This window comes from Delphinus delphis, chromosome 3 (genome assembly GCF_949987515.2).
Source record: "Delphinus delphis chromosome 3, mDelDel1.2, whole genome shotgun sequence".
NCBI lineage: Eukaryota > Metazoa > Chordata > Mammalia > Artiodactyla > Delphinidae > Delphinus > Delphinus delphis.
Window position 1 is genome coordinate 11676870 of NC_082685.1, and position 17366 is coordinate 11694235.

Consider the following 17366-nt stretch of genomic DNA (forward strand, 5'->3'; position numbering starts at 1 on the left):
TGATAACACATACACACGTAAAGAGCACGAAAAGGGTTTCTTACTTCTATAATGGAAGTGTTTGAGAAAAGGAAAGGAAGCCTCTGAAGAAGGTGAAAAATGCCTTGAGACATCAAGGAAAGAAGGAAAGGAGCCTGGCCTGGGTTTTTTATTGAGCTTAGGGGATGGTATAGGGTGAGAATTCAAGTACACGAGCAAGGCCTTCTGTGGATTCAATCACTTGCCAGAATCAAAGGAAGGGAGACTGAGGCTTTCTTATCACCATGTACAGATGTGGGCACAAGTAGATGAAAGAAAGAGGAAGTAAGGTTTAAAGCTGTTAGCAGTCAAACATCAAAAAAAGGAGTCAGAGACTTCTTATCTATGGTCTGGTATCTAAGGAGCTTGGAAGTCAGCTTCTGGTACCTTCTAGTCCTCAGAAGAAAAAAAGCCAAGAAACTTAAAAGCAACAACTCTTCCACCAGAGAACTGAGGTCACAGGGTAAACTGCTGTCTCCAAATTAGAAATAGAAACAAAAAAGTATACCCAGACACCTGAAACTAAAACAACATTGTAAATCAACTGTACTCCAATAAAAATTTTTAAATAAAACTGGAACAATACAGAGAAGATCAGCAGGATGACATGCAAATTAATGAAGTGTTCCATATTTTTATAAAAATACTGAATCACTGTGCTGTACACCTGAAACTAATATAATACTGTAAATCAACTGTAAAAATAAACAAATAAAAATAAATAAATAAATAAAAATATACCCAGAATAGTTTCTTCTTTTTAACAAGCCTGTCCTGAAAACAATCTATTTCACAAGCGCGCAACTAACTGGGATTTTGCTAGAGCCTAACTGACCTGTGGCTGTAGGGAAATAGCCAACGTGAGTCTCTTTTAGCATTTTCTGCTCTCAAAGGTGGGGGCACCTCTGAGGATAAAAGTGTTTTTTTCCCTTCCTAACAACAAATATGTGGTGTCCCAATGCCACTTCTCCAACTCTCTGTCACCAAATAGATGTCCAACAGTTCAATTCTAACACTAAATCACATATGTTACACTCTATAGATTTAAGCGCTCAGTACTAGACAATGCCTCTACTTCAGATGCCAGACACAAATGGCGTGCTTTGGTTACCAACGTTTCTACCCAGCCGTCTACAAATCATAGATTTCCTTGACACACCATCAGGTTTCATAATTTACTTAAAACAAAAGACACTCTATCACCCTTATTACTCAAGTCATTCCAAGGACTTCAAAAGTTTTTGCTAGGAATGCGGGACAAAGACCAAACGTCTTTCTCATTGTATCACAGAAAGTCAAACCCAGAGATACAGGATCACTAAAAGATTGAGATCAAATCAGTGTCCTAGAGAATGCTTCCCCTCTGCCCACATCTACTTCTACATCAACTGGCCTCTTGTTTAATATAAATGGACTATACAGAAAGACCTAGATGCTTTCCGGTAACATCAAGAAGAAGGCAAGGATGTCCCCTCTCACCATTCCTTTATCAATCTTATACTGGAATTTTTAGCTAATGCAATCAGACAGGAAAAGTAAATAAAAAGGATAAAAAATGAGAAGAAATAAAACTGCCTTGGCTGGCATATGACAAGACTGTCTTTGGAGAAAACCTCAAAGAATTCCAAGAGCAAAAAAAAAAAAAAAAAAAAAAAAGACCTTGAACTACTAAGAGAGTAGAGGAAGGTTGAAGATTAAAACATTAACATGCACAAGTCAAGTGCTTTCCTACAGATCCACACATAATACTGAACTCAACTTTGATGAAGGACCAAAGGCAATATTTAATTTAGAAAAAATTTAGTCTTTTCAACAAATAATGCTGGAAAAATTGGATATCCACATGCAGAATGAAGAAATGAATCTAGACAGAGATTTAAAACCTTTCATAAAAATTGGGCTTCCCTGGTGGCGCAGTGGTTGAGAGTCCGCCTGCCGATGCAGGGGACACGGGTTCGTGCCCCGGTCCGGGAAGATCCCACATGCCGCGGAGCGGCTGGGACCATGAGCCATGGCCGCTGAGCCTGCGCGTCCGGAGCCTGTGCTCCGCAATGGGAGAGGCCACAACAGTGAGAGACCCGCGTACCGCAAATAAATAAAAAATAATAATAATAATAATAAATAATTAAAAAAAAAACAACACAAACCTTTCATAAAAATTAACCCAAAATGGGTCAGAGTAGTTAGTATAAAATGTAAAGCTACAACATTCCAAAAAGATAACATATGAGAAAATCTAGGTGACCTTGGTTTTGGTGATTAATTTTTAGATACAAAAGCAAATGCAAGATCCAAAAGATAAAAATAACTTTGACTTCATTAAAACAAGAAACTCCTGCTCAGTGAAACACAGTGCTAAGAGAATGAAAACACAAGCCACAGACCTGCAGAAAATCCTTGGAAATCATCTATATGATAAAGCGCTGGTATCCAAAACATCCAAAGGACTCTTAAAACTGAACAAAAAGAAAACAACCTTAAAAATGAGCAAAAGATCTGAACACACATTTTATTGACGACGTACAGATGGTAAATGAGCACATGAAAAAATTCTTAATATATTACCAGGAAACTGAAAATAAAAGAATGAGATATCACCCGACACTTCCTACAATGGCTAAAATTACAAGCCTTCAGAACACCAAATAATGGCAAAGATGAAGAACTGGTGGTAATGGAAAATGGAAAGCTGGTGGAGTTTTGATGTGGATCTTGTGAAGCCATTAGTGGAAAACTAAACCTCTCAGGAAACAGAAATTAAACAGTTGGTGGTGCTTTTGAGGATAAGCTTGATTGGAAGATCAAAGAATGTGGAAATATTTAAAGGAGCAAAAAATCTGAAATTATTTAAAATATATTGGAAAAAAACACTCTTCTCTTTTCAACACCAAAAGCCGTCCTTTGATGAGATCAATTTAATAAAAGTGATAAGTATCTAGTCAACATAACAGAGAAAGGAGGGAAGACAGAAATTACTCATAACAGAAATGAAAGAAGGGGGAAATGAACATGAAAAAGGACTTGACACCATCCAATATCCATTTATGATGACAAACTAATAATAGAGGGGAACTCTCTCTTTTTGAGAAAGAACATTTACATGACACCTGGAGCTAACATCATACTTAGTGGTGGGAAACTAGATGCTTTACTGGTAAGACAGGAATGGAACAGAGCAAGAAGATCCCTCTCACCACTCCTATTCAACACTGTACTACAAACAACACACACACACACACACACACACAAAGAAAAAAATAAAACATATTGTACTAGAAGCCCTAGTCAATGCAGTAAGAAAAGAAAAGGAAATAAAAGATATACAGATTGGGAAGCAAGAAATAAAACTGTCTGTTCTATATGACATGATTGTCTATGTAAAAGATCTGAAAGAATCTACAACAGAGATTACTCTTGAAATTAATAAGAGCAGAGCAAGGTTGAAGGATACCAAAGGAAATAAGGTATCAAGCCATGAAAACACATGGAGGAACCCAAAAGGGACTTCCCTGGTGGTCCAGTGGTTAAGACTCCATGCTCCCAATGCAGGGGGCATGGGTTCGATCCCTGGTCGGGGAAGTATGATTCCCCATGCTGTGCAGCCGAATTAAAAAAAAAAAAAAGTATACTGCTAAGTGAAAGAAGCTAATCTCACAAAGATACACACTGTATGATTCCAAGTATGTGACAATCTGGAAAAGACAAAACTATGAGCCAAGAAAATAATCTCTGATTGTGAAGGATTTGAGGGTTCAAGGGAAGAATGAATGAATAGGTTGGCCATATAGGATTTTTAGGGAAATGAAACTACGCTATAGGATACAGAAATGAAATGAAGGATATATGTCATTAAACATTTGCCAGGATCTATAGATCTTTTAACACAAGGAGTCAATGCTACTGTAAACTGTATACTTTAATGTATCAACATTCACTGAACAATTTTAAATGTTCCACACACAAGATTTAAAAATAGTGTAAACTGTGTGGATGCAGAGTGGTTATGTGGGAACTCTCTGTACTCTCTATTTTTCTTTTTCTGTAAGCCTAAAATTGCTCCAAAAGAAAACTGAAGTGAATTAGAAAAAAAAAAAAAGTCGAAGACAGACTCATTGCAATTCACCCCTGATGACTGATGACCAAAACGGGACACCTTTCATACAACTGATTTGAACTTACTTCAATAAGCCAGTATGGTGCTCCATGAGCCTGAGACCTGTTAACGGAAGTGAAACTTCAACTGAATGTCATGTTGGAGAGCAGCACTGTATTTTCTGAGAAGTGCCACGGTTACTACCAGTCATGTCTGGGACTCCAACATGGATAAGAATGTCCTGGTGAGTCCCTATATTGTGGACCTAGTATATGTACAGATGAGAATAACCCTGAATTCTATTTTGGGTATCTCTAAATCAAGAGATCCCAACATTTCTTTTAATACAAAGGGGCAATTCTTGGACATCGTCCAAAAGGCTGTGAATACATGCAGATGGGGCCAATTTTTGGCCAGTATCAAGATGACTCTCTGATGTTTGGTTAGTTGTGTGGTTTGGTCATTTATCAGGGATATCACAAGGGATGAAGAGCAGCAACTCTCCACTGAGCTCATCATGCACAAATGCATATTGTCATCCTTAATGTCTATGCACACCCCAGAGCTATGCATTCAGTTAATCCCAAGAAACTCCCGAGGGAAGTCTCCATCTGGGGGAGTAGTGACCTCTTCCAAGACCACAGCATCCTTTAATGGACTGAAGAGAGAACAGGCCACCCTCCTGCAGGAGGCATAAACCAGGACAGGTTTTGCTCCATCATTGCACACAGTGGTGCTGGTAGGCATGCCAACCCGATGGGGTGCTAGTTCTAGGGTCAAAGGCACAATGGGCAGCTCAGCAGAGGGTCACAAGCTCAGTGCTTATGAGACCCTTTCTTTTCTTTTTTTTTTTTCTTTTTGGCTGCGTTGGGTCTTCATTGCTGTGCGCAGGCTTTCTCTGGTTGCAGCGAGCGGGGGCTACTCTTCGTTGTGGTGCACGGGCTTCTCATTGCGCTGGCTTCTCTTGTTGGGAGCACGGGCTCTAGGCGCACGGGCTTCAGTAGTTGTGGCTCGCGGGCTCTAGAGCGCACGCTCAGTAGTTGTGGCACACGGGCTTAGTTACTCTGCGGCATGTGGGATCTTCCCAGGCCAGGGCTTGAACCTGTGTCCCTTGCATTGGCAGGCAGATTCTTAACCACTGCGCCACCAGGGAAGCCCCGAGACCCTTTATTTTCAAGAGAGCTTAGTGTGTGACAGTCACTGCAGCTCTAATGGCGAACAGTGTGAGGCACAGGGCAGTTTCTTGCAACAGAAGCCTATGGACAATTTAAGGCCATCGTGGGTAACTCTAGGAGGTATGAAAGGTCACTGAAAACTCTACAGTGAAGGAGGCTAAGAGGACTCTAACACAAGTTAGTGTTATGTATGGCTGTTGTACGGCAATTTAAACACAGTCTAGAGCCTTCTGTGGTAGGGGTGACCTCAAGGTGGGCAAATTTCCAAGCAATAGCAAATATGGGCTCAAGTAAAATTAGTAAACAAGGAAAACGTTGCCTCCCAACACCAAAAGGACCCAGCAGATCTTGTGGGTACTGAAAAAGACTATGTAACCATTTCTTCACAGTGTCAGAGAGGGAGCAGCCATCTGATTATCAAAGAATTTTCAGGAACTTGACCAAGGCATGAGGGTCTTATCTTATGCATGGGTCAATGGCCCATCCATCTCGTATGAGCTCCCATTCCAATACTAGTTCTGAATGAGTGTGAAACGAATATCCTCAGAGGAGGACGTCATTAGTGTGATGTCATACCTGTGTTCCTGGAGCAAAGTGCACGCAGTGCAGATCCTACCTGCAGAGACTGTGAAATGGCAAGGATGCTGAGGTTCCCTGAGGATAACCAGGTGAAGATGTATCATGTCTCTTCCTCCATGACATATAGTTTAAGTAACCCAAGCTTAAATCAGTTAAAGCTAATTCCTTTGCTGTGTCACAGTGAGGTTATGGTGTCGTCCCTAATAACTCAGAGGGTCAGGATCTTTGTTGCAGTAGAGGGAGAAGCAGCTGCAGCAGAGGTGCTGCCGATGAGCCCTCTGGTATTTGGAGAGTATACTCAGTCCACCAACTACTGGCTCCCTTCCTTCTCTTCTCTTTCTTTCTCTTTGAAATAACTGCTCTTTAAGAAGTAATCCCTAGGCTCACCTCATTCACGGAGTATAATAGTATTCATAACACCCTAATGTAACAGGGGCTATTTGCTCTCTTGCCTTGTTACAAAAGTCCTTTTACACACACACACGTGTGTATGTGTGCGTGTGTATGTGTGTGTGTATATATATATATATATATATATATATATACTCCCCCCCACCCTTTGCCAAGCCAGTCAGCTTGCGGTATCTTAGCTTCCCGACCAGGGGCTGAACCTGGGCCACAGCAGTGAAAGCACCAAGTCCTAACCACTGGACCACCAGAGAATTCTCAGGCCTTCTATATTTTATTAACTGACCTGATTAAGCTGTACTAACTTCACAGAATGCACTAAAGTATTTTACTTTGTCCTCCTAAACTTCATCCCCTATAGCATGATAATCATTAACCAAACCCTAATTCCTAAGAATAACAGCACTTTTGACTAGCTGTTTTCCAGGGCTAGATGGTATCTACAGATAAGGGTGACTTAGGAGCTGGGACCTCCTGCCTCCTGGGAAAATGCCACAAGAAGATGAAAAACTGCCCTCTCACTTCTCCTCCTAGCATAAAAGAAACCTAAATTCTTTTCTGAATTAAGATGGTTCTTTAGGAAGTTAGTCCACCTTCTCGGTTTGCTGACTTTCAGAATAAAGTCACTACTTCTTGCCCCAACACCTCATGTCTCATTTTATTGGCCTGTCATGCAGCTGTAAGCAGGTAAGTTAGGGGAACCTCAGGAAAAAAGAACCCTGGCTTTCTTGACATAAGAGAAGCCATTTCTGGCCTAAGCCATTTTGTGATCTAAGCCTGGCCACAATGCTTGCCCTTGAACAGGTCTCAGTAATCAATGAGCTTAAGGAACAAAGGAATGAAAGAACAGAGAAAAAGTAGTCAAACAATAGTGCAGTGATACAGCAGAGTCCTAGTTCCTCCTCAAGGGATATAGATATATATACAAAATAATATATCTTTGAGTTCTGCAGGAACGAAGGCCCCCACCCGGGTGGAGGACAGAATGATGATGTTGACCCTCCTGACTTCATAAACCAAAGCTTGGACTCTGTCGACCTTTGCCCCAATTTTATGCTGAATTCTCCTCTGCTAAATCCCCTTCATGAATATGCATGTACCCTTAGCTTTAAACTTCCCCAATTTTGTTGTTCAGGGTGACAATGCTTTGGGAAATATCCCCAGTGTTCTCCTTACTTGCTGCAAGTAATAATAAATCCTTCCTTCTCCCGATCTTTGGCTTGGTTGTGTCTATTGGCTCAACACCCACCAAGAGGTGAACCCAGTTTTTGGGTGACACAGTGAGCAGTATGAGCTTGAACTTGGTAACACTAAACCCCTCCTAAAGTTGGGGAGACACCAGCCTCAGACACATCTTCACTCCAAACACATAGATGGGTTACACCCAAGACATCCACCCAGAAACACTGTAAGGAGGGCCCCATTCCCATACTCCTGCTCCCAAAGGACAAAGAATTACAGAAACTGCCAATTCAGAATCCTCTGTATATAGAACCCAGCGTTGCTGGGATCAACAGTGCCACACGGGGCAGGAGAGCGCACAGGAGGAGACCCCAACAAATAGCAGCTCATGGAGCAGGAGCTTCCAGGCTTTCTTATCAGCCTGCCCAGGTAAGAAGCGCTAGGGGAAAAGGGAGGGGTGAGGCTTAAGTTTTCAGTAGTCAAACATCAAATATGTGGATCCCCACCACCCCACCCAAGAACAAACAGAAGAAAAATGTGCATTCACATGACTTGGTTTTATATAAAGAAACAATAGCAGGACGATGGAAGTAATCAAAACTGGTTCTTTGCACAGAAGTGGAGTGGGATGTGTGGGCAGGGAGTTGCCTTAAGTTAGTTTCCTATCTTAGGGATTTTTTTAACCTTCCCATGAATTATTTATTTAAAAGAAGGAGAAAAAATTTTATACGCCATATTTTGCTATGCTTAATAATTATTTTATATTAACTTTTACATTTAAAAATTAATTTAATTTTAACTTTTCTACATAGGAAACCACACCAAGACTTAATCCTTTAAACAGTAAGGTGTATAAGACTGCAGACTGTAAATAATTTACAAATCCCTTTCTAACAAAAAGGACTAGGGGCCTTACAGTTTGTCCTTCCACTATATTTCACACTGGTGATGTTTTCAGGGACGAATGGCATACTCTAATACACTAGGACTTGCAAAGTAAGAGCTGAAGTAAACTAAGAATTTCAAATATTTACAGAGGCTTTGAGGATTTTCCTCATATCGATGAAAATAGAAATTCAATTGTTTTTTTCCTCACATTCATTAAAATAGGAACTCATTTACCTTAGGAATAGTATAATAGCTTTTAAATGTCAAATTTCTCTAGGGACAGGCACATACACTGATCTAAAAATGAAAAAAGCACCTGAGAACTTAAATATGCCCATCTCACATCTTGAGGTTCTCTTGCCTAAATGGAATAAAAATCCTATTTGGCTCCACAATTTTCTTGCCTTACATCGTATCTCTCGATCAACTTACATTTTAAAATCCCAAGTGCTGGTGCAAACTAGAGTTAAAGGGCTGCAGTATTTTGGATAAAAGAATCCAAATACTGAAATCAAAACAGATAAGCAGGCTGCTTCCCTCAAATTCAGAAGAAAACCCCATTTTCATAAAGTTGAACATATTCCAGACTTGGTGTCTAAACACTCCAGGTTGAGATGGAACCCCTAGAGTGGGTCAGTCCCTGGTGAAGGAGGGTAGGGACAGGTTAGCAGCCACACGAATCATCTCTGGGAGCTCTACATGTCCTCCCCTCTCCTGTAAGCATGGAAGCACTCCCTCCTCCAGGCTTCTCGTCACAAGTCAGGAAACTCTCAGGCTGATTCAGTTTAAGGCTCTGACCCAAAGGAACTCCCCAATTCATAAACCTTCTGTCCATGAGACAGAACACCTGATCTTCACAGACTCTCAGTGTGTACAAATTACACTAACTGCACGTACACTGTGGATGCAAAACTCAAACACTCTGTCTAAAAGTGGCTAGGCCTACGGAACTACAACTACAACCTAAAAAAGGCATCATCCCCACCCCCACGTGCAGGTGCACCGCCAGCTTTCCAAAGCTCTGCATCTTCTCTCACTATAAAGTTTCCTTCTGTGGTGGATGTGAACAGGGAGGACACCTGAAAGGGTAAGGCTTCCCAGGAAGAACCAACTAGATTTCGCAGTACTTCCCTTTCCAACCTCAAGGGGGCCTTAGTGAGGCTCACTGACCACAGGCCTCTACTCTCCCTGGACTTGCTTTGGATCCCTGAGATTTTAAATGACACAAAGCCAGTTTTTGAACAATACAGCAGAATAATTTAAATCCAGTGTTTATGTGGGAAGGAGGAAAGAAAAGGCACTTTAGTAGTTCAAGCAGAAAACCCCAAATATCTATTCCATCCAGAATAAAAGATGTCAGTTAATTATTATTTCCATGGCAAGAAATTCATTTGTAAGTAATTAACTATACTTGAACACTTTTGGTCTAAGCCCTGCAATTTCATTTGAAAATATCCAAAAGTAAACACAGACCTCAGAAACTTACTACACACGTTCAGGGAAAGAAAGAGTGGAACCAAAACTCTTAACAAATGTAATGTAATACAAGAATATTTTATCTTCTCTCAGAGTCACCTCTTTCTTGCCTGTTTGGAACTATTTTATACTGTCCTTATAGCTCTATTGATTAAATACGTTTTTCCTTTATTGAAAAATGCAGACTAAGTGAGTAAATCTCTTTAAAGTTACAAACCCAGGGAGAGGCAGTGCTGACAGTTTCCACAAAAATAAACTCCACCCAAAAGCCTTCCCATAGGATGTATGTGTCCTGTAAGGATTCTGGGGGAGAGGCACAAGGTTTTCATACAATGAACATGGTTCCGTGTGGTTATTCGTCTTTCTTCACATGTAAAACATCCACAGATAAAAAAAATAAATCTTTAAGGGCCATCCATGGCTCTGTGGGAAAAGGATAAACAGTTAAAATATTCGGTCGCTTTGAAATGCACCACAGAGGACAAATAGTTGATAGTGATGCTGTGAATCGGAAAAGCGAAGCTGGCTTTGGGAATGGGAGGAGGTATTTATTGCCAGAGCTAGGCTGGGGAAACAAGAGCTGTGAATTTGAAACCCTGCTCTAAAAACCACAACACTCGTAAAACTCAGAAGAAAACGAGTCCCGCTGACGTGAAAGGAGAGACTGTGGACTCCATAGAGCACAGCTCCTCCCACGCACGATCCCCGGAGACCCAATCACAACTGTTCCCTGATGACCCTCCCTGTGGTCACCGCACAGTCTCGGGGAGACGACAAACTGCGGGCGCAGAGCTGCCCAGAGAGGCTCCGGGGTCAGGGCCCAAGTCGCCGCGCGCAGTGACGGGACAGGACGCCCGGGGTTCCGGCTGCCGGCCCCGCCCCCACGCTGCCAGACCGAGGGGACTGAGGTCCGAGCGGAGACACACGCGGCTCGGGTCCGCATACCCCAGAGTTGACCGCGGTCAGACCCGGGTCCTGCCAGGGCCGGTTCCGACCAGACCCTGCACCGCATCTCCACATCGCTGGGCAGCGCACTTACCATTTCTAGGTTTCCCTGAGTCCCTCCTATGACTCCCACGACCGCTGCAAAGCACAGCGTGAGGGACACTGCGGCAAAGCCACAGAGACGATTAGGGGCGAGTTAGGGATGTCTGCGCCAATGCAGTGCATGTCCCCACCCACTTTCCCCAGCGGGGTTCTTGATTGGACAGTTTGAGAGGCCTCGCCCCCCACGCTTGAGTGACAGCGGGGCAGGAAGATGCATGTCTGCGGAACCAGACTCTGCGGGTGGGCGGCGACCTGATCCGGCAAAGGATGTTTGCATTTAAACGGAACTTCTTTCCGGCTTCGGGCGGCCTGTGTTGTTTTCGCCCAGTTCTTTATGAACGCGGGGGTACAGGGAAATGCTGATTAAATTCCCAAATGAATAAAGTAAGTACAGCACTGGAAGATGGCCCATATCAGGCGACACTGAAACAATAGGGTCTTACGTCCTATATGGGTCAGGGTCTTGGCTTAAGTCTGTCAGACCATTCTAAATTGTGACCCTTGTTTAGAAACAAAGACACTTAAGGTGACCCCGCCATCTGTAATAGTCTGGCTCCATTTTAATATTTGTCCTTTGACAGGATTGAGCCTTCCATCCATCCCTGCGTCTTCCCCACTCATATAAAATTATGAAACAACTTGCCAATCTTTCTTACAAAGATTATAGCTGGCATTATAATAGGTTATTACATGGAATCTTCAGATCATTTTGTGAAGTAGTGCCAGTTCAGCAGTGTTAACTCTTCTGAACCATGAAATTGGAATGTTTCCTATTTACACTTGTCTTAATTTCTTTTCATCATGTTTTGTAGTTTGAAAAGTACTCATTTTATACTTTAGGTTTAGCTTGTTCTTTTTCTAGTTTTTGAGGTGTAAATTTACGTTGTTAATTTGATAGCTTTCTTTCTTAATATAAGTGTTTATAAGTTTCCCTTTTACTATAACTTATGCTGCATAAAAGTCTCCTTGTATTCATCTCCCCTGCTGTGTTTGGGTATCCCTAGAAACTCAATGTTAAATAGTCTGTGTCTTAAAACTCTGTTTTAATCCACTCCTTTTATACTGAGCCCTGTTGATATGGTAGGAAGGTACTGGTGTGGGAAAATGTTCTCTTATGATTGAACCTGTAATGTTTTGGCAGGACAGAATCCCTGGACTATGAGGCTCGGAACAGGTTCTTAGTATTCATTCCTTCCCTTTTGACACAGAGAAAACCTGAAGGGTCAGGGAGCTGTCTGACTGCTCTGCCCCATTTCAGATAAGGTTTTGGCAAGTTAATTTTCTTTGAGAGCCTGAGTTACAGGGAACAGAATGCTTTGTATGCTTATCAAAATTGTTTTCCTGATTCGTGCATGAAGCATGAGGCAGTGTTTTTCCATCATTCATGAGGAGAACCTGGTTGGGCTCCTGTAGGAAAAATTCATAAATTTGGGGGGTTCCCTCAGACTGGACTCCCTAAATGTTTTAAATCTCAAGGTAGTCCAATCTGTGTCTCCAGCAAATTCAAGTTACCAGTTTAAATGTTCCTAGAGGTTACTAGCTCCAGTTGCTTCACCTCCAGGTAACTGACAGTTCTATTTATCTGTCTCTGATTTGGGGAGCATTGATTGCCATGTACTCAAATCTTTCATGAATCTAAGAACAGGTGTTGCCTTTCAGGTTGTTTAGTTTTTCTTTCTTGTTGTGAAGATAACAATGCTCTCTCAGAACTCTTTACATATCCGAGCAGAAACCATCCATTCAGTTGTGCTGTTCTGTATTTTTCCTTTATAAGACTGTTTATCATTTCACTTATTCATTCCTCTGCTAGTGACCATGTAGGTGGTTTCAAAGTCTTTCTTCTGTGATCATATTTGGATCTCTGTATTTGAATTTCTTTCCTCATGTTCTAAAATAGCTTACCCTGAATACATGTTTGTCACCCTAAAGACATTTTCCATGCGTTACCTTCTGTTTTATCATTGCCCTTTGGGGACAGAATTAACACCTTACCCAAAATGGGATCAGATGTGAACACTGATGTTCTCAAGTGCATCAAAAGAAAGATGTTGGACTTCCCTGGTGGTGCAGTGGTTAAGAATCCGCCTGCCAATGCAGGGGACATGGGTTCAAGCCCTGGTCCAGGAAGATCCCACATGTCACGGAGCAACTAAGCCCATGTGCTACAACAGCTGAGACTGCACTCTAGAGCCTATGAGCCACAACTACTGAGCCTGCATGCCACAACTACTGAAGCCCGCACACCTAGAGCCCGTGCTCCGCAACAAGAGAAGCCACTGCAAGGAGCAGCCCGCTCACCTCAAAGAAGACTAGCCCCGTTTGCTGCAACTAGAGAAAGCCTGTGCGCCGCAATGAAGACCCAATGCAGCCAAAAATAAATAAATTTATTTAAAAAAATAGAAAGATGCTTATTACTCAAAGGTACTTTCTAAGGAGAGTCGGGCAAGGGTAAGCTACTTCAGGTGCCTTGTGTAAAGAATGGCTTGGCTATTTAATGTGTGTATAAGTGGAGGCTGCAGGTTTTCAAGTTTTGACCCTCCCACCTGCTGACACAAAAAGAAAAGGAGCAGGTGTCACCCTTCCTAACTTAGTTATGCACTGTAGGCCAGACAGGTGAGCAGATACCCGAAGCCTTAAGAGTCAGATATCAAAAATGAGGTCAGTTCTTTCACTCCTTAAGTTTACAGACTGAATGCTGCCACATCTCATTGAAATGAATTTGAATATTAATTGAAAAGCCATGTGACACAAGCGACATAATTAAGATGATGAAGCTTCGAAACAACATTGGAATCCTGTCATCCCCGGGTATTTTGAGGGATCCAGGAAAGTGTGTCAGTATGGTTCTGGAATTCTGTTCAAATATTTCAATAACGTTGTTGTTGTTTATTTTAATTTGCTGTCTCATTTGTGTTACTGGTGGCACTTTGCCAGTGTATTCCACCCACATGCAGCAAGCAGCCCTCCTAGGGGAACAGAACTCTCCCTCCCTGGCTCATAAATAGTGCAAAGCCAGGTGGTCATCAGCTACCATGTCCACTAGAGAGTTGTTCTTCATGGAAAACACCTGAGGCATTAGCTGACTACTACATGTATTTTGAAAGTTTTTGACATTTCTTGATTGGCATTAATGATATGTTTGTTGAATGACGTTATGTGTGCCCAGGTCAGTGCCAGGGGCTCCAACGACGATGAGTCTGTGATTGTAAACTGTAGGAAAAGAGCACATTTGTGTTGGATGGGCCAGAGGGGTTTGAAGGAGGGTGCCCCAAATGAAATACTGACATGTAGGTTACCCAGTCTATGGATGATGTTAGGAGGAAGAACTGGAGTGGGATATACATGTGGTGGCCAGGATCTACTATGACAATAAACCAAAGACCTGTAGGAGTGACCAGAAATGTCACTGACAGAATGTCCAGTATAGAAAGGCTCTACTCGTAAGATAACAGTAAGCCTGATGACCAGAACAAAGTAACTGGCCTCAAAGACTGTGGATTAAATCTGAATAATGCCCTGAACAGCAGGAAGACGTATGTATAGAAGAAAGCAAGCTTTAAGTAAGCCATTAGAACATCCTATGAGGGTTGTAGACTGGGGTCCTGAGACTGCCAGTGAACGCCTTTTTCAACAGCCTGGTTTTTCAGAATTGAGTGGATATCAATAATTTCTACTGTGTGTCGGTGAGTGATTGCATTTTGGTTTCAGAAGGGTTATGTGTGATAGGATAAGTACTTTTTGTATATAAGTATCTACCAAGTTTAGAGCATAGCAAGTAGCCAGTAGAGGGGGTGAAGGGCCCTACAAAGTCTGTTTGCCATCAGCTGTAGGGACCCCTTCCTTGGTCAGGAAACTATGTCTATTGAGTTTACTACCAATGGTGTGTTTGTTCACATCAGATGCCTTGGTCAGTCACTAAGGCAGCCATGGCAGAGAAGGGATGTCCCATGAATATTGCCTAACATTGAGGTTAGAGGCCTCTAAGTGGTTACGGATTGTGGGGACTCACAGGACCAAGGTTAATACCATCAGATCCCAGGTGAGAGTGTGCCCAGAAGTCAATTTATCGCTCTGAACACAGCCTCTGCAGACTGAGGTTTAATATATGCACAGAGTAAGGACTGTCATTGATTTGGACTTGGATATTGTGAGGCATTACTCTCAGACTTCTTAATGCCAAAGGGGGTAACTTTGGATAAGGAGCTGTGATTGGTGCTTGAGGCACCTAGATCATTGGCAGTGGCCAAAGGATCTGTAACAATGTACAGATGAGTTCCATTCTTGGCTGGGGAATTCTCTATTGCTAGCACGATTGCCTGGAATTTGACTAATCCATCTAATGCTTGGGTCCAATCTCTCATCTCAGATGGCCTGTTTGATTTAGGTACAGAACACAGCATCTCTGCAGTGGACCCCATCAGGTGTGGTGGCAGCACACTGTATATAAAGTATGTGGACTCCCTGGTCTCTCCTGGGATCCCAAGTGACTCCTCAGTGGCCATGTGTCCAGAAAGAAGTGACCTACTCTAGAACAAAAGACATTAACTGGGGGGGAACACAGTTCCTTCAGCAAGTGGGATGTGACAGAGGGGCCAATTTTTGCTTTATGCTGCAAGTACCAATGTCTTTTTAACGAGGAAGACTCTGGTTTGCAAAACTGAGGGGTCCTACATTCATGACCCAAGGCAAAACGGGAAATTGGCTGTGGAGGCTCAACTCTGGCCATGGGAGGGCCTCCATTTACAGAACAACTCTGTCAGCTGCCAGCAGAGCTGTTCTAATTGTGTGCAGTTAACAGCTGAGAATAGTTTCTGGTACAAGAATGCCTTGGATAACTTGTGTCCACCATGGGTGGTTTAGAGACACCTGGATGCATAAACAGAGGCTGCTAAAGCCTTTATGGTAAATGGGTGTGGGGAGGGAGACAATAATGGAGTAACCGTTACGTAGACAAATTCCAGAGTGTATGATTCCCCATTCAAACTCAGTAAAAACTGAAGTACTGTGTGAACAAGCAAGCAAACATATTTTACAAATATGAGACAGCCAGGATTACTGTGGCCGATGGAATGTGCCCATAACATAGGTTCTGCCAACTGTTTCTATTACCCTCTCAACTCACAGTCACTGGCGTTGCCTCAGGAAATTTTCCAGAGTGGGATATACATGGATTTCTAAAGATGTTTCCACATAAGCAGGCACAGAGTAGGCTTGAGAGCTGGAAATAGTCTACAGATGGTGATGGGAGGAAATGATGTGATTTATACAAACGAGGATGTCTCCAGGTAGATCCCACTTGGGATACACCATTAGGTTTCAGAACCACAGTATTCCTGATATGAGGAAGGAGCTTATTCTCACATGGAAACAATGGGTCAAGGCAGACACTACCCAGTGCAGCAGAGAAACAAACCCCCATGTTGACCTCTTTGGCTGCACCCTTCTGAATGTCATGGTGAATCAGGAAAACATACTCACTGACACTATTAATGGCATAAGGTGTTTCCTATACAAATTAGACATTATAAAGATATAAGCTACAGAAGGTGGTAATCAGACAATACTCCCAATGATGAAACATGAATTACTTTCCAAGTGGACATGAGGCCTTACAGAAAAATTCAAACTCTGATGGATTTTGATGTGGAACTAGTCAAGACATCAGGGGAAAACTAGACGTCTAATAAAATGGAAATCAAATATTTGTTGGTGGTGTTGGAGATACTCTTAACTACAGGGACACAGAATCTGGGAAATAAGCTGCAAGACATTGTCCTCAAACCTCCTATTCATCTGTCTCTTTCCCAGTGTGGTGGCTCCAAAATCTGAATAATACCCTCTTTGCATCTGCCTTTCAATCCAACTCAGGTAATGCAACTGAGGACTTCTAACACAGAGTCACAAAGGAGATGAATTCTGGTAAATCTAGCTCCTAACATTACTCACAGGCAATGTTAGCTCCAACTCTATAGATTTTTTGTCCTATCACAAGTCTCTCTTCTTTTTTTTAAATTTAATTTTAGTTTTATTTGTTTATTTTTGGCTTGGTTGGGTCTTCGTTGCTGCGCACAGGCTTTCTCTAGTTGCAGCAAGCAGGGGCTACTCTTCGTTGTGGTGCGCGGGCTTCTCATTGTGGTGGCTTCTCTTGTTGCAGAGCATGGGCTCTAGGTGTGCGGGCTTCAGTAGTTGCAGCACATGGGCCCAGTAGTTGTGACTCATGGGCTCTAGCATGCAGGCTTAGTAGCACACAGGCTTAGTTGCTACACAGCATATGGGATCTTCCTGGACCAGGGATTGAACCCATGTCCCCTGCATTGGCAGGCGGATTCTCAACCACTGTGCCACTAGGGAAGCCCCCTCCCCTTATTTTCAGTATTTATTTATTCATTTGGCTGTGCTGGGTCTTAGTTGCAGCACACGGGACCTAGTTCCCTGACCAGGGATTGAACCTGGGCCCTCTTCATTGGGAGCACAGAGTCTTAACCACTGGACCACCAGGG

At 42.5% G+C, this 17366-nt stretch overlaps 1 pseudogene; it reads left to right on the forward strand.

The window, feature by feature from the left end:
* Window positions 1–561: 561 nt before the first annotated feature.
* LOC132423752 (U6 spliceosomal RNA) lies at window positions 562–655 on the forward strand (annotated as a pseudogene).
* Window positions 656–17366: the final 16711 nt, after the last annotated feature.